The following is a 19306-nucleotide window of genomic DNA, read 5'->3' on the forward strand; positions in this document are numbered from 1 at the left end:
CATGATCATCAGAGGAACTTGAGGGTGTCTATTTAAGAATGGGAAAAATAGGGCTATTACAAATAATGGCAGTTGTCTTCTCAACCACTTTCTTCTTGCTCAAATCCTGAATAATTTGCAATAAGGCTCACTCTCCTGCCTGTGGTATTTTATACTGAGGGATATGAGGCAAAATAGCACCATCCTTAACTCGTATCAAAACTGGTGATATCTGCAGCAATTTCACATCTGTATCACCTGTCGCCCACAAAGTGGGTGGCACATCAGCAAATTCAACAGGAAGAGGCGCATCTTTGGACAAACACTGTTTAGCACATACTACGTCTGGGCCCATTGTCATGTAGACACCTGCCGAAGAACAATAAATCATAGCATGCAATTTCTTCAACAAATTCAAACCTATCACATTTTCACCACAATTAGATGTCAGGAGAAATGGCAAATCCACAGTGAAAGGAACAATAGTCAATGTAAGGGTCTTGAAATGGGTCTTACAACTGGTACACCAGAAAAACCTACCGAAAGATTATTATGACCAGACACAGCTGCCCCAGGGACCATGTTTCGGGAAACAGAACTTTTTGTCGCACCTGCATCCACCAAAAATGTCTTAATCAAACCTTGCAGTTCCGCTGTTACATAAGGACCACGCTGTTCTACAGTTATCAGAACTGGTGCCCAACTCTGTCCCTGGCTGTCCTAGCTGTAAGACATTCCAGTCACTTCCTCCATATCATAATCATCATGGTAGTACTGTTCATCCCGAGGGTCATCAAAGTAATTATTATCAGAACACCCCTGTGAGGCTGCAACATTCTGAGACCTATTAGCCCCACCAGCCTCACAACCCCTTCCACAAGAACCACGTCCTCTAGGGACCGCCACCTTCTGCAAGAGGATGGGACACTCGCTACCCCAGTAAACCTCTTCCTTGAAATACGCACAATGATTCGGCCACAAAGGCATAGCATTCGGTGCCTACTAGTGCGTTGAAGCTGTTGGGCAGGACCACCATGTCCTCCACCATTCCCTCTAAAGCCTGCTGTAACAACACCTTTGTCTTTAAATCCTTATGCTTTTTCTCTTTCCTCTCTTTTTGCTAGTTATTTCTATGCTCATAATACTGTGCCATGTTCAAAATAACAGAGGGGAAGAGGTGGACCAAGTACTTTCAGAAGCCTAAAGTCAAGTCGCAATTTCAGGAAGTAGATTGGAAACAAATCTATTACCAAACAACCAAACACCTCCCTCAATAGACAAATCCTGCTCACTTTAATCCAAAAACGTGTCTTCAAACCGGGTGAAAAAATCAGGCACATTCTCATCTTTCTTGTCGACAAGCCGACAATTGATCCCAATCTACTTTTCTCTGTGGAATAAGAGAATGCACATATGTAATAATGTGACCAGGCAGAGCAAGTATCTCAGTTCGGGGTTTATCACCTAGCTTCCTTTCCTGATCCCATCCTTTAATCACATCCCATGTACCTCCCAATTCTGCAACATGATCTTGTGTGTGTACCTGCTTCCAAATATCAAGCAGATGCAGCAGACCAAAAAACATTTCAATATCAGCAAGAGTCATTACAGTGGAAGTGGTAGCTACAAGCTTCAGTCAATTCTTTATAATATGCAGTAGGATTTTTCCTAGGGTCAGGCTAGTGAGACTTAAGAGATAAAACTTCACTTCTTTATCACGGAGTACAAACCCCTTGTTCCTGAAAATGTGCCGCCTGCCTTGGCTAAGTCATATTACCACGGCTATCTGTTAATTCCGGCAGTTCCGGATGATATATAGGATGAACCTCCCGCATCAGAAACTGAGACACTGACCTGGGACTTTTCTCATGTAGGCTTCCCCTATACACTATTATTGTTGTGACATTAGCAAAAACGTGTTCTGGCCCCAATTCACTAATATTCACCCAATCTCTAAGATCATATGAGGCACTTCCGCTTCAGAGTGCTGATGCCAAAGACCAATCAAAGTTGCGGACAAGTGTTTGAGGGCATACTGCTGTATGAAGGGCTCAAAATCTCTCATAGTGGCCCAGACATCCTCTACACTATAAATAGGATTAGGAGCCCACTGTGCAACCTGATTGGCTATTACCTGTTTCTCATCATCTCCCACATCAGATTGCACTAACTTTCCCGTGCGTTCCTTAAATTTTGTCCAATACCTGTCCTCAAATCCACGTACCTGTGTCCCACTACTACTTACTAATGTCGGAGGATGAGAAAACCACAGTGGGAGAAGCAACAGGCACTATAGTTGCTGATGGTTGTGTCACGGGAGAAAGAACTGGTGAGAGGGACGCTGAGACAATAGGTGTGCCAGGTGTACTAACAGTCACGGTTGCCACAAACGGCAAAGGCACAGCCACAGCCATTGAAATGACATTGGTAGATACAGGTACAGAGACAGTGGAAGCAACGGTAACGGGTGGCTGCAAGGGCACCGGGACAGTAGGATATATCCCGTGCGGGGCATGTGGAGGCGGGAGTCGAGTGTCTAACAATTCTTCCACAAAAGTATCATCTTCCTCCGGGACCACATACGATTTATAAATATGTAATTGAAACCTTCTATCTTCACTTTCAACTCCTTCTCCTGTTTTTCCCGGTCATATGCTACGGTCAATGTCTGTATTTTCCCTTTCCGGGTCTCTTTTTCTGCCTTTTATCGCCTCTGTCTATTTGGTTTCTGCCATGTTCTGAGGGAATCAAACACAGACTGCCTACTTTGTCTCTTAATTAACTGTTCTTGTAAATACTCAATCTTTTGTTCATCAAAAGTGCACGTCAATGGCCCTGGCATTGTCCCTCGTATATTTGTGCCATAATGTACTTAACATAATAGGGCCAAGATCATGCTTCACATACATATCAAAATTCAGAGTGCCTTCTGGAGGCGCCGGTTGAGCTTCTTCCAAGCGAGCATTTGCAGAACAACAGAGACAGCACAAAGAAAATAGTTTACTAATACCAGGCATTCTCAAACGAAAACAAGTTCCCTATGTATGCCTGGCAAAACAATTGTAAATGCTATTATCCAAAGAAAGGGTCCTTTAGACCGTACCAAATTCAAACCAAAATGGGACCATATCCCCAAAGAAACAAAACAAACTCGCCTGATATATGCAAGTCAAAGCAAATTGATTCTCCACTGCCAAATGATAAGATCCATGGGCTTCACCATTCAGGACTCAATCGGGATGACCACTGGGCAAAGCACCGTCCGGCGGGATAGAAGGGGTAGCTGCAAGTACCCCGCCCATGAGGGATGAGACACTCACCCGAAAGAGTTCCTGTTCGGGCGCCAGCTGAAGGAAGTGGCCAAATTAGGGTAATTCGGGTCACTCATGACCACCTCTCAGCCTTCCATACAAAATGAAGAGTTGGTCAGACAGTAGAGAATACAAACCAATAACAGTTTTTTCTAAGTACACTCAGAGCAAAGCCCTGTCTGCCCAGTCGCTAGGAGTGCTGCAGAGGGACTGACATCAGCAAGCATAAATATACATCATGTATATTTCAGGACGATTGAAGGCATGCCCTCATTGGAATTTTCCTAACAGATGCAACTGAACAGAGAAATACAGGGAGTAGGTTTCAATTCTAAACTGGGCACACACTATGTATCAGTCAAGGCCATTCTGCCCGTGCCTGCCACTAGACAAGTGGGATAAAACCTCTATCTCAAGAGAAAGGTATGCACTAATAAGAAACAGCACATTCATTAGTGTAGAAAAACTCAGCTTTGAAGAAACGTAACCTAGACGGGACCATTTCTCAGAAATAGTAAAGGATTAGTTTAGATCATTATTCAAAATGGAACACAAATACATAATGGTGCCGCGAATGCTAACATACATAGAGCGATACACCGAAAAAAATAATTTCTATTCTAACAAAAGCTCAGCGGAACTAGCCGTAGGCAGAAGAGCAGCCAAAGCTGAGGGCACCATCTGGCCCAGCTCCTCACTCCTCACTCATCACACCGCCCAGGACATGCACTCACCGAGCCCAGGGAAGGAAGGAGCAGTGGGAGGAGTAGGCCAAGATGAAAGCACCACCACCATAGCTGGGCGCATAGAAGGCAGATGGAGCGGTCGCACTGACTCACAAGCTGCACCGGCCTAATGCCAACCGCCTCTGCGAGAATGGGCAGAGCTGCAACTCTGAGCTCTAAACAGGCCATGCTCACCTCCCCGCTAAGAGCCAAAAGGCTCTGTGTCAGAGCACCCCTCCACGCACCATACCCATTTTCCAGCCCCCTGCAGGCAGGGGGAAGCAGGTGGATGCAGTACCTGCTTACTCGCGGCACCTGCGTAACCTGTCTCCTCGCTCGCTCTTTCCCGTAACCGGCACTGCTGAGTCAAAAGGTGGCCATAAAGGAGAATACTATCAACATCACTGATCGACAAGCAGTGGATGCAGTACATAGGGATCCCTAAGATTATATCCACAAATGCCAGAATTAAATACACTCAATTTAACTACCTCCAACACACCTACCTCACTCCAAACAGGTTGGCACGAATGTACACAAACTCCCCTTACATCTGCCCATGATATCACAACCCTGATTCCACCTTTGTACATATGGCTTTTGCATGTCCCCAGCTGACTGGAATGTGGTGGCTGCCACACTCTCTGAGACCACGGACACGAAGTTCACAGCTCAAGGTTCTCACTTTCTGCTGGGCATTACCAAGCACATTACACAATGTAAAACTATCAACAAATTCCTAGTCCTTGTGCTAGGCCTAGCCAAATGCAGGCTTGCTTTGTCCTGTAAATCATGCTCATCTTTACGGGTCACTAGTGGCTTAATACGAGCTAATACACAATAAAATCCCAGCAGTTTTATTTTAAATGCCTATTTCCTATATTTTGTATGGGAGGGGTTACAGTACCAGTGGTTGGCCATTTGTGGGTGTATGTCCCTCTTTGAACCCCTGTCTAACCTACCCCAAACCCCTCCTTACTCCTCCCAGTCCACTCCCCTCTGTCTCTTTATCTCTCCCACATTAACTACTAAAACATGTGGAGCCTCTGCAGTCAGGACAGAGAACATCACACAGAAAAAGAAAGGAGAGGCGGAGGGGAAACTGTCACATGTACGTTTGTGGATAGCATTGTCTAGTATGTTTGTAATACTATAGTAGTACGACAAAATGTACTACAAAATGTAGTTTGTGAATAAGCCCTAAAGTGCTTATCACACAAGTGTAATCACACCTAATTACCAAAGATAGTCTTTTGTTTAAATGCTTTTTACATAATTTTCCCACTGCACTAGATGGGTTTCTATAAAACATTTGTTTACAGGGAACTGTGAAAGACATTTTCTGAACAAACAAGTCTCCTGCCAATATCTCATGTGCAGTTTCCACACCAATATGGTCTCACATATAAGTTTCATGCAAAATACCAGCCGAGTCACATAATTAGGCAAATGAAAAATGTCACTATTTCATTATTTTATTATTTGAAAATAATAAAATGACATGCTTTTGGTGAGTTAATAAAAAATGTACACGCAAAACCAATTGAAGGACATTTTTGTCAATGATGTTCTGACATCAAGCCGTACCCATGAACAATGAAGAGCCATTAAGCTGAAGCCATATTCAATAATATTAGAACGCATGAAGAAAGTAAACGAGTTGGCTTTTCAGAATCTATGGTGGTCATTAGGATGACGGGCGGAATTTGTCCGCCCGCCATCCTGTCGGTATTCGGGACCACCCGCAATAAGGGCGCGGGTCCCGTGGGGGGTATTAGGATGTGCCCGCCACAAGGGCAGGCACATCCTGTATTTTAAGCATTGTGGCGGGCGGTGCTCTCTGCACCGCCCGCCACAATGCTAAAAATGCATTTCAGCATTTGCATTTACAAAGCGGCTGGCACTGCGCCGTGCCTGCCGCTTTGTGAATGCAAATGAAGGGGGGTACCAATGGTACCCGCCGTGTGCACTCCCACCTCTCCTTCACTCTGGGGGCCTGCAGGGGGCCCCCAGACTGAAGACCGCATGCCTTTCCGTGGCGGCATCGCTGCCGCGGAAAGGCACCTTAAAAAAACTATCATAATATGGCTGGCGGTGTCTGATAGACACCGCTACCATATTATTCCTTTTCTGCCCGGGCCGCAAGGCGACCGGGGCGGAAAAGCGGTGGACAGTCTTTCCGTCCGCCGAGGTCCCCCCTGCCATACTAATATGGCGGGGGTAAAACGAGTGTGGATGTCGGGTGGATTGCCCCCGCCAGGCTGGTGGTGGCTACCGCCAGCCTGGCGGGGGCAATCCGCCCGACATCCTAATGGGCCCCTATATGTCTAATCTGTTAATCAAAAGTGGGTTGAAGGCAGATATTTAGGATATCCCTAAACAAATATTGCATAGAAACCCCACATGCTGCCTTCTGGACACTTTTTAGATTTCACCCTGCAGAATAAAGTCATAAAAGAAGTTGGTTGAGTCAAATATGATGAATGCCCTCAAAGGATTTGTGAAGAAATGAACCAAGCTCATCATTACGATGCCAGATGGTCGGACCCCCGCCCATCATCACGGCCGCCGACAGGCAGGCGGGGATCCAACCACCCAATTACGATTTGGCCGCTGTGGTGGTGGTCCAAAAAGCGATTTCTAACACTGCAGCTTGTGCTGCAGGCCAGGAAAAGGGCTGTGGCACAAGCAACAGTGTTAGAGAGCACTTTGTTCACATCCAGGTGCATGGCACACGGTGCATGGATGTGAATGGGGCACTGCATGGCCCCCCTGGGTCAGTTTGCAGTGGTCCACAAGGGACGGGCCCTGTGTTGGGCCCCCAAACTCCTTTCCGACAGCCTTTTCATGGCAGTGAGACCGCCATGAAAAGACTGTGGAAAATGGACATCTAATTCCGGTGGCAATGCCTGCCTCGGCACAGCCACCAACCTGATGTGATTGTAGATCCTGTTGAAGGTGGAGGTCTTTTCCACCGACTTCTGTTGTCCGACCGCCAGCATTGTGGTGCAACAGTTGGACCAATGTCGGTTGAGCGGACTACCACAACAGTCTATCGGTGGCGGTCCGCCTTACACCATAATCAGGCCCTAAAAGTTCTAAAGTGATCAGCACACTTTGTTGTTTTCATTTAGCATTTTTTGCTCTTTGGAAAGTCTCATTATTAAATCTATGCATACGTGGATGAAAAATTGACTCATTCAGGTTGTGCATTTGCTTTTTTCCTTTGAAATTAGTTAAGGATAACTAGGGAAATTAGTCAATGTGGCAAAGCCAAGACTATGCAATGTACTCCAGTAAGAAAAATGCTGCATCAAAGGATGTGGCTGGTTTATAGAAAGATCTGAGTAAGGCCATTAACTAACTCTACATTCCCGTAGCATGGTCTTGAAGTGATCAAGAAGTCTGAGCCATGTAGATCTATGGAGTATTTTCTTGGCTGACACTGGCATTTGTTTTAAAATCAGGCTGGAACTTTAAGGTCTGCGGATTAAAACTGGAGAATGGCTCGGCATGCTATTGCTGGCCAATACAGCCACCGAATGATGGGCAAAGTTAAAATTTAGTTAGAAACAGTATTAAAAGAGTAGTAGTTCAGTATATCCTCTAATGCATTTCTGAACTTTATTAAGAAGCATTGGCAAAAGTCTTGCCTTTGGGGCCTATTGACTATGCCAATATTTGCTATCCATGCTGCACAACATCCACGATGTTTGCAGCATTGTGAAAGAATTTTGAAAAAGCCTTTGACATAGCCACCTGCATCTTTTTGTTGGCGTGCACACCATGCACATGCACTCCAACAAAATGAAACAGGCATTTATTTGCTGTTTTGTTACCAATCTGAACTCGATCAGTAACTATAAAGAAAAAACGTGCAACCGAAATTTGGGGGGGAAGAAGTAATATGGGGGTGGAAGCAACATGGAGGTATGGAAGCAACAGATGGGGAAGCAACACTGAGGGTGAGGGGAGCAGATGCAACAGGACAAATACCAACATGGAGCATGTAAAGGAGAAGCACAAAGGGGAGCAGGCAATGGAGGGCAGTGCAGAGATGGGGAGATGAAGCAAAGGGTGAGACAGAATGGTGTGGGTGGGAGTAAGCAATATGCAGGGCGGTGCATGGTGAGTAAGCTTGGGCGTAAAATCCGTTCCGCTCGCGGATTTTGCGGATTTTCGGCAAATTCGCAATCCGCGAACTCTCGTGAATTTGCCGAAAATTCGTTAATCCGTGCGAATCAGATTTTTTGCTTGGTCGCACTTACCAACTAGAATACTATACAATTTTGCGGCGCGCAGCGTTCACTTACTGTCATTCAGCGTTTGCAGAGTTGTTTTTCTCCAAGTTTGCGTGTGCTGCGCCATTTTGGATCTTGCTGTGGGATCCCGCGGGAGGTTGTCGACGTCATCGCGGCTTGCCACCTTGCACAGCGAGAGTTTTTCAACGCGAGTACGTCATAGAGGCCCGTGATCACGCATTGCGGGAGTAAACACTTGCGAACACGTAGATGCAGCGGGCAGCGACAATCTCGCAATTGCGAGATTGCAAAATTTGCAATTTCGCACAAGAAATCCACCAGCAGGCAGCATAAACCTTGAAAATTATGATTTTTATCAGAATAACTCCTCAGGTTGACATTTGCCTGCACTTTTTTTTTGCAATGAGTCCATTTTGGGGGTGGGGGGGTGGGAGGAATGAAGTGCCCCACAGTCTCCAACTTCCTGTTTCTGTCCAGCAGGCTCCTCCCAGTGCTTTCTTCATGTGCTGGTCACTTTGATTTGGATCTTGACTTGGAAGGATTACTTTTTGTGGATGCTGCTGGATATTTGGATTTTTGCAAAACTGAAAGCACTCAGCAGGTGCAAAAGTTCAAACTTATCATTAGTAACCATTCCCTGTAGTGCTTCCTGAGGGGCCCCTTCAGAGTTCAGTTGCCTACTTGCAACTATTCTATGACCCTGCTCTGACCCTCACAGCAGGCTCAGAGAATAGCTACAAGTATACAACAAAGGTCCTGTTAAAAAAATTACACTGCAACAGAAAGCAATTAAAGATAAGGAAGCAGGTGCCAGCCTGGAAGTTCAAATTCAGTGACACATTAATCAGCCCCTAATTCATTCATGTCAGTTGAGGCAGGGCAGGTGTGCTTTTCCCCCCATAATCTACAGTGATGAACTAGAGGGTGGCATGGGTGAGCCAGAGGGTGGCATGGGTGCACCAGAGGGTGGCAGTGGTGAAACAGAGGGTGGCAGTGGTGAAACACAGGGTGCTGTGATGAACCAGACGTAGAAACAACATGGTCGTGACCGTTGCTACCCGACAAGAGTCAGAGTCAGAGTCAAAAATACTTTATTCGATTAGTTAAAATCATAAAAGTATACTACAAACACATAAAAAAAACATATAAAAGCACATAAATGTGTATAAATGAATATTAAAATTGAGATTACATTTCATACAAATTTCAGCAAATGCAATACAAGGAAGTCGTATACATTTAAAATGATGTTTAAAATGTTTAAAATACATCCTATTTAAAAACTATATTGTACAAGATTTTTATACAAGTCTGCAGGGATAAATTGTGTGATATGCTACACTTATATTTACATGGTTCAATCAGGTATTGTGTGGTACAATGATCTAAATCGTTTTGCTCTCATTGCTGCTACCAAAAAACTTGCGACCCCGTACATCACAATAGGGGTCTCCATAGTTTGTAAAAACAACAATGCGGGTTTCACTTGCATGAATCCCCTGTTCCTCAATAGTGGTAGGATATATTTTTTTCTCCCCTCCGCAAAAAAGGGACAGAAAAATATAAAATGGGACTGGTCTTGGTCGGAAAAGGAATCGCATTTACATGGGACATGGTCCCTTGGCTTGTTCCATTTCAAGTATTCTCCCAGAAGGAGGTGCATCTGGTTGAAACGAAATTTGGTGAGAAGCCATCGATGATAAGGCCTATTCACTACCCTTAAGTATGGCTGGATGTTCATGGTAGAAACTACAATATAGTGAGCCCTAACAGTGGTTTTCTCTAATTCCTGGGCTTCACGCATCATGTTTCTAGTCTCTAAAAATTGTGTCTTAATCCATGTAACATCTTCTTTGCACAGTCTCTCTGGGCTACTATACAAGTCAACACGGCCCAGACGAGTAGCAACCAACTTAATGTAGCTCAGCCATTTAATATCGTTAGCTCTGTCTCTCCCCATGCAATCCATGATAATCTGTCGATTTAACGTCAAATTCGGGTTCAACCACAATTTCACCCAAAGAAGTAGGGGGGCCAGGTTAAGAGTATCTTCAATAAATCCTTGCCCTAGTTCTGTCAACACAGAGAAAATGGGTGTAGACTGTGGTAAGCCTAATAATGAACGCATGGATCTATTCTCCTCCTTCTGTATCAGGGCCAGATCCCTGAATCCCCAGATTCCAGCCCCATATCTAGCCAGAGCCAAAGTTTTGGCTCTATACAGCTTGAGAATAGCTTCCGTTGGTTTGCCCCCCAGTCTTTTAGCAAAGCTCTGTATTGCACCGAATGACCGCCGAATGGCCATTGCTTTGTTAACAACCTGTGGGGTCCATGTACCCATGTCGTCAAAAATGACTCCAAGGTATGTAAATGTTTTAACTTTGGTTAAAATCGCTCCATTGCATCGCAGGGTTTTAGTAGTGTTCTTTCCTTTCCCTATGGACATAACGTGCGATTTACCCATATTTACAACCAGGTCTAGTTTGTTCATAAAAGCTCCAAATGAATCAAGGAGCAGTTGTAGACCATTAGGGGTTCTAGCAATGAGGACCGTGTCATCGGCGTACATCAGTACAGGCAGCGGTAACCCACCCATATTCGGTATATCTGGGGTAGCAGTTTTTAAAACGGAGTACAGGGAATTAATATACAAGGAAAATAACATGGGGGCCAAAATGCACCCCTGTCTCACCCCTCTAGCTGATCTAAACCCAGTAGTGCACTTGCCTCCTGTGGTCATACGGACCGAAGCCGTCAGGTCGGTATGCAGGAAAGCTAAGAAGTTAATCAGAGCAGGGTCCAGACCCAACTCAGAAAGAATTGTCCACAGCTTCGACCTATTAACTAGGTCGAACGCTGTGGACAGATCCATAAAAGCTAGGTGGATTGACCCACTAGAGGCAGCAGTATATTTGGAAATGGTCATGTACAAGTTAAGACACTGCTCCTCGGTACCCCTCCCTGTTCTAAATCCATATTGCGCATCACATAAAATTGCGTTATCCTTTTCCCACAGGTTAATTTTATTTAAAATAACTTTGCCCAGGATTTTGAATGAGGAGTCAAGTAACGATATAGGTCTATAACACCTGGGGTCGCCCCTTTGCCCCTTCTTAAAAATTGGTATGATCACCGAATGTGACCAGGTGGTAGGGGTATCAGACGAATTCATACATGCTAAATTAAAAACATTCGCGAGTACTATAGACCATATATGGGGATGTGCTTTATACATATCGGCGGGGACCCCATCCGGGCCTGGGGCTTTCCCGCCGGCAGTGTTTTCAATTGCATTTAATACTTCTTTTACCGAAACCCTTAGTGGTGTGTCTGAGGGAGAAGAATCTATAGGAGTAAAAGGGGTAGTAAGAGTCTTGCTTCCATAGATGTTTTCGAAGTGATCTAACCATTGATTCTCAGTGATATTGGCCTCTAATATCTCATTCCCTATACCACTTAACAAAGGAGAGTTCACTATTTTCCAAAAATGGGCACTGTCCCTTAGGGTAAGGTTATCATAAAGTGCTTCCCAGGCCTTGTCTTTTAATTCTCTTTTGCGAGCCTCGGTCGCACACCTATATTCTTTCCTCAATTGGGACACTACAGTTAAATTACGAGGCTTACATTTAAGGGCTTCTAGAAGTTTTTTATGCGCCTTTGAGCAATCAGCATTGAACCATCCCTGTGCCATACGTGGCTTAACAGATGATTTGATAGTAAGGGTCTCTGCAACATTTTTGCATATGGTTCCAAAAGCTTTTGTAACATTTCCTCCTGTAGACAGAGGATTCCTGCATATGTTAAATTCAACACTTAATTCATCGCACAGTTTAGTAAAAAATTCCTCAACATCAATCTTAGACCATTTGACCCGTCTACCTTGGTCGTGGGCCTTGACTACAGTAGGGTAGGTTAACTGTTGGTCGCAATTAAATATAGTAGGGTTTATGTTAGTCAGTTCCATAACGACCGGGTTATGGTCACTAAATGCGGTAATAATGGCATTATATGAGATGACATTTATGAGAATTCTAGGTGACACAAAGATATAATCAATAATGGTGTTACTACCTCTCGCGCTATAGGTCACCACTCTGTCTATCGGATTCGCAAAAGCGGGTTCAGACATATCCATATCTATCAACATCTCTTCTAGAGCACCCCCCTTTACAGAGTGTTCAAAATGCGGATGTGTCAAATAGTCATCATCATAGGAACTACCATTATAACAGTTAAATTGACAGAGATGTGTGTTAAAATCACCAAACACAATATAATAAACCAAAGTAGTTTGACTCTTCTTATAATTGTTTAAAAAATCAGTCAACATTAGAATATTTTCGCCTCCTTGTAACCCTTCTGTTGAGTTATAAAAATTTACGTATAGGAGTTTTTCCCCCGTATTCATCGAGGCCTCTAAGATGAGACAGTTAGGGGAGTTAATATCTAAGATTTTCATCGCCCCGAGGTGACTTACTGAAATTAGCAATGCAAGGCCACCCTTACTTCTGCCTCTGTTAGACTTTTGAGCTGATTTAAAATGAGATACATAACCTTCTACCCAAAAGTTACATTCTGTGTCCCATGTTTCTTGGAGTGCGATCACTTCATGTTGCTTAATAATTCCCAGCCATTCTTTATCATCTCTTTTAGATTGTAGACCAGAAATGTTCCAAGTCATTAGCTTCATATTTCTGCAAGCCCCTTTAGACCCGGAAGGTTCCTGCAACCCCCTCTTGGTGCCCAGTCAGATGTTAGTATCCAGGTTTACAAGAGCATCAAAACGGTTACTTAGCTCCAGGCCAGGAGGTGAAGCCACATGGTGATTACAATCTAGGGACAAATGTGAGCTAAGGGGTAGAGTAGCCCAGTTGGCTAAAGGCATTTGTTGTCTTGGAATGTTTGGAGTATTTTTCCTGTGAACAAAGTCCCGGGTAGTTTGTTGTGTTGGGCGAGGGTAGAAAAAACCCAGTGGAACCGCACGTATTTGCCCTTGACTAATATCAGTTGCATCCCAAAAAAGTCTTGAACAAACGTGTGGCATCCTAAAGTTAATAATAACACAATCCTCAGGGAAACGTTTGGCTGTCGGACCCAGCCAAGTAACTCTTCTTGCCAGACTAACATGATCAGAAACGTCACTAGCACCTGTGCAGTTCTTATCACACCAGCTCTTTACATTTTCCATAAGGGTTCTTTGGGATTCTGATTCTCCCGTAGTGAGTCTTGGTACATTAACCAGAACTGCCACAAAAGGGGTTGCCTCCGGGGGTAAATTCACCATAGGCTTGCGATACGAACCATCCCCCGTTCTCCTTTGAGATGTGTTCTCTGTGGCCCCGTTATTTGCCTCGCTATTATTTGTGATTGGATCCGGGTTGTTCTGTCTGCTAGGATTCAAATTGTTGCTGACAGGTTTAGGGTTATTTGCAGACATCACTGTCGGGGAGAGAGGCAGATGTGTTGTGTTGGGCATAGTAGTGCCAGTGTTAGTCACCTCCATGGGTTGGCCGGTTTGCCCTGTGGCATGTAAGGAATCTTTAGCTAGATGCTCTGCCACTTTATGGAGCAACAGGGAATTCATCCTCTCGCAACGGGTCATAATACCCGCTACGCAGTCTTTAAGGGTTTCGACTATATCGCTTGAGATCTTAATGAGCATGGTTTCTATGGTGTCTGTTAGAACCCTTTCAATCCTATCGTTGATAGAGCCTTCAAGTTTAACTAACGATTGACATATTTTGGTGTTGGCTCTGTATTGAGGGGGTAAGGTTCTGTAAAATCTTGCTCTTTTCCTAGTGGTACGTATCTTGGCACCCCCCCCTTGGACTAGGGTACACGCAGGGGGGTCAGGAACCACTGTAGAGTACTCCGAGTGCACCGACTGATGGGCAATAGGTAGATTATCACATGCCCCATTGATAACAATATTGGGTTCTAAGGGTACCCTTGACTCGTTATGATCCATCGAGGCTCCCTCTAGCCCTAGTTCCCGTTCTTTCGCAGCAATTTCCTTATTGAGCTTCCCTACGGCTGATGTAAGGTAAGTCAAAATGTTTCCTGGAGCACTCGATTTGCGTGCAATTTTTACATTGCTGGCCCCCCCTGTAAGCGAAGTCTGGAGTTTTCTCTTACCCATTTTTCGTCCGTGGATGTTAGAGGGTTGGCCTGTCCTGTCCTCTGTCGTCCCCTGACGGCCACAGACGGCCCGCCCTCTGCCCGGGCTCCGCCCGGCGTCGCCCGCGCGCGTCCCGCGACGCGGAGGAAGCCTCCCTCTGATGTACCGGCCAAAGCGGAAGTCACCGCTAGGCCCCCTGGGAGCTGTAGTCTCAAGCCGCTGGCCGCGTGATGGAGCAAAGCGGCGCGGCGAGACTGCAGCGTTGGTGACCCAGGAGCCTTCGTTGTCCCAGAGCGTGATGCGTGATGCAGGTAGGCAGCGTAGTGATTCTCTCCCCCGCTCCACCGAGGAAGCCTCCCTCTGATGTACCGGCCAAAGCGGAAGTCACCGCTAGGCCCCCTGGGAGCTGTAGTCTCAAGCCGCTGGCCGCGTGATGGAGCAAAGCGGCGCGGCGAGACTGCAGCGTTGGTGACCCAGGAGCCTTCGTTGTCCCAGAGCGTGATGCGTGATGCAGGTAGGCAGCGTAGTGATTCTCTCCCCGACAAGTAAGTTGGCGTTTGCGAACTGGTAAAAAACCCTTGCAAAATGGCAGAAACACTTGCGAACACAAAAAAAAAAGAATCCACAAAATTCGCGAGAGTTCGCGGATTTTTCGGATTGCGAATCCGTAAATACGCAATTTCGCGGATTGCCAATTCGCAAAATCCGCCCATGCTTAATGGTGAGTTTAAACTACAGGCAAGAGAGCAACCAGGAGAGGGCAGGAGAGAAGCACATGGTTGAGAAAGCATCAGTGGGTATCTGAGAGTGAGCACAACAAGGAGGGGGGCGAGAAGAAGCACACAGATGCCAGAGAACAATATGGAGTGCATAGGAAGGGAAGCACATGACAGCTGGAAAAAGCATGCACTCTCATGAAGTGCTTAACTGAAAAGTAAAAAGTAGTGCTTGATAAGCAACAGCAAAAAAGCAAGCCAATCAAAAGTGACAGTAAAGAGGCGATGCTCCATGGGAAGTACAACCTAAAATTGACAAGCTAGGAGACGAATAAGAAGCAGATAAATGGAGAGTAGGAGGAAAGCAATCAAATTGTAAGCATTGGATGTGTTTTAAACCCCTTTATGTTCTTTGGTAACCCCATAATATTTCTCATAACAGACAGTACATGAGCTATCTAGTGGGCAAGACCTAAAAAGTGGGGATGGTGATTTTTCCAATGGTGGAGGTTTACTTGCTCTGCCTTCAGTTACATGTTGGTGGTTGCCAGCGCCAATGAATATCATGTCGAACTGACCACCTAATTAAATCTAACTGGACTGCAACAATTTTTTACAGCACTGGTTCATTGCAAGCCCACCATGTTCCATAGTGGTCTCAAATAGGCACGCGCGCTTGTCCTATGATATTCACTCATGAAATGGCATACAAATTCCTGTGGCATACTGGCAAAAAACGGCATCTTTGGAATATCTGTCAGGTTGGCACTGAAAATGGAGCACAATTTTTGGGTACATTTACATCACATTTACATTACCCATACCTGTTGGCAGCAATTATGCCATGCTGCACAGCGTGGCGGGAGTGCCAACAGGTAGTATTTCTACTAAAGCAACTTCTGTCATGGCACTAGAAGTTGTTGAAGGAGGAAATACCCACTTCCATGGTGGCCATTTTTAGCTAGGGCAGAGGTTCTTCCACAGTGTGGTAGAGGTGGAATTTTCTTCACAGGGGGAGGTAGACCAATCCCCTAAAAAGTGTCTGTTCCAGTTTGTAGTAATTTGCTTATTAGGACATGGCACGTGTACTATATTTTACAAGCAAGTAGAAGAATTTAAATTCCTGCTTGAAGAGATACACGTAGATTTATGTTTCACAGTCACCAGCAATATTGAGGCTGCTCTCAGAGTGAGCTATGTGAGAACATTCATGTGTCAGCTTATTACAAGTGCTATGGCATTGTTAGAGATTTCTCTGGCTGGTACCATTAAACAAACATTTCTACTAATCACACACTTGTAGTCATAAACGTGGGCGTATTGCTATTAACGCTCCCTAGAAACTCCATCCTCACAGGTGGGTTCAGGATGTGTATGCATTTTGGGTTATTTTCATAAACTGATGTATAGTCACTTACAGCCCAATTACGATGTCGGGTGGACCGCCACCGACAAGTTGTCAATGCTGGTCTGCCCGAAATCTAAGGTAGCGCTACGACTGCTGGATTATGATGATGGCGGTTGGAGCACATTGGGTTCAGGAGAGACCGTTGCCTCTAACAGGCTTAAGGAGCACGTCAAGGAGGCGGTCAGAGCCTAATCCTTACAATGGAGGCAGTGCCCATGGGCCGCCACCGTAGAGATTAGGATGTTAGTTTCCCACGTTATTTTCATGGCGGTCGGAAAATGACTTTAGAGGCCCCTAGCAGGTCCCCTGTCACCCGTGGACCTCAACTATGTGCCCAACTACATGTCGGGCGGCCCCACTCACGCTGCAATTGTGCTGAGACACTCATTTGACCGTCATTGTAATGAGGCCCTTAGAGTTTCTGAAAAAGCATTGTTACACTAATATATATTTTCTCATTTTAACACACTGTAAGATGAGTGTCATCAATTAGTGCAATCCAAAGGTAAAGTACGTTTGCTTGAACGAATGACTATGGCAAAGACTGACCTTTGGGAGTTTATTTAAGGTATGAACTCAGGAGCCTGTGTGGCTTCCTGCTCCTGGAAGAAGGACAAGTCTCTGCGCATCAATAGTTGCTGAATAGAGCATCCCATCAGAACAAGAAATTGTAAATATATGAACCAACGTTTGAACTAAAGTGCCAACAACTCTTTCTATTAGCAATTTTAAGCTTAAACATGTGAACAGTATAGTACAGTCTGTTATAAAATAAAAATTATGTTTCTTGTTTCGGAATTTTTTATTGAAAACACTTGTTATGATTACAGAGATATGAATACATAAGATTAGAATTTAACATTTGAAGTTCAGAGAATATTATTATCACAAAAAACAGAGAGCGTAAGAATTACATAAGGGATTTTATATGATATGTAGAGGAGATTATGAAAGAGAACAACTTATAACCAGTTAATAAGTACATTATCTAGGTAATAATAATCATAAGTATAAAATATAAAATTAAGAAGTAAAAATGTATCCATGAAATACAAACTGCATAAAATTAGTTAAATATTGAAAGATACGAGGAAAATTCTTAGAGAATCAATTACAAAAATTAATGGAAAGATAAATAAATAAGGAAATATATACATATACATAGATAGGGAAAAATATGGTAACAAATAAATAAATATATAATTAAGTATAAGAATATATAGATATACATCGATATAAATATAAGTATATAAATAAAAATAATAATCAAATATAGAGATAAATAGAGAAAAGAATAAAGATAAATATATAAAGCTGAACATATATAGATAGAAATATACATATAGACTCCCTGCTTTTTGCAATTTCAGAGGAGTCCAATACCAATCAAGTACATTTTAAAAAGACAGAATTTCAAGCAAACTTCTTGAGTGCATTTGTCAAGATCTTCCAATATGTCCGACATTGCATTATCATCAATAGTAATGTGTAGACATTCCTGCCATTTCATTTGAAGAGCGTTAGCATAGCAAGTGGTTGTGAAAATAAGTGAAGAGTTAAAACACCATACAAGCCTGACATCACTTCCTTGGGTCGTCCCCATGTAAGGAGATGATCTAATATTGGTGAGGAGTTCAATGTCGAGGGAGGAGAACCTAAACATCGTCTTAGACAGTGGTGTAGCTGTAAGTATTGCGATATTTGGTGTGGTGGGAGATCAAATTCTTCACAAAGCAGTTCAAAGGATTTTAGCTCTCCATTTGATATAACCTGATCAAGTGTTTGGATGCCACATGATATCCAACTAAACCATTGGAGTGCTTTACTATTTATTCGGATACTTTTGTTATTCCGAGTGGAGCTTTATAATGCAAACTGTAAGAAGTTTGTATGAGGCGATGTGCTCGATTCCAGGTTTGATAAGTAGCTTGCATTACCAGATGTGGAGGGGAAGAGCGTGGATGTCGAATAACATAAAGAAAGTTAAGAAATTGAGAAGAGAATGTTCTATTTGAACCCACTGTGGAGGATTGGTAGTGTTTGGAAGTAAATAAACTAATTGTGAAAGTTGCAAGGCTAAAGAGATATGTTCCAGGGAAGCAGTACATTGGTAAGAACCTGTACTCCAAGGTAAGGGTTCAGCTAGTGACTATCTTTCTGCCAGATTAAGACCAAGCTTGGACCAAAGTATCCAGAAAGCTCTGCTGTGACAGTCCTTTGGAAAGAGAGGCTGATGCTATGGAGATGATGCTCAGTTGCATCTTTCAGACAAAATTCCTGTTTGTCAGTGAGTTCAAAAGCTCATCTGACCGAGAGTCCCCAGGCAAGCTGTTGTGTGACTACACAATGTGCCCCTAGCCAGATGCTCTTGAGTCTACCAATGCCATCTACACCATTTACAGCATTACCTGGAGTAGTAGGGAAGGGCCTTCACCTTCTGTTACTCTCAAGGGTGGGTGAGGTGCCCATCTTCAATGGCCTACTCGTGCTGTGCTGCAGAAACCCTTTCTTTGGCTCTTGTGGTCTTGGGCGTTACATCAGTTTTACACACTGATGGAGAGATACCCACAGGGGGTTACACGCAACCTATATTTTGTGGCTACCTCATTCTAGCCCAAGTTGTTCCTGACTTACACTACCAGTTTGGTGGTGTATTTTGGGACAGTGTTTAAATCTGTGTTTTTCAACAGGGACATTTTTTTTTATCAAAAAGAGCAAGTGAAATAGACAAAATACCCCCAGAAAATCAATGTTTTCGGCTCTGTCCTTGTTGTGTCAATTCCGTTT

This window comes from Lissotriton helveticus, chromosome 3_1, assembly GCF_964261635.1.
Source record: "Lissotriton helveticus chromosome 3_1, aLisHel1.1, whole genome shotgun sequence".
Classification (NCBI taxonomy): Eukaryota; Metazoa; Chordata; class Amphibia; order Caudata; family Salamandridae; genus Lissotriton; species Lissotriton helveticus.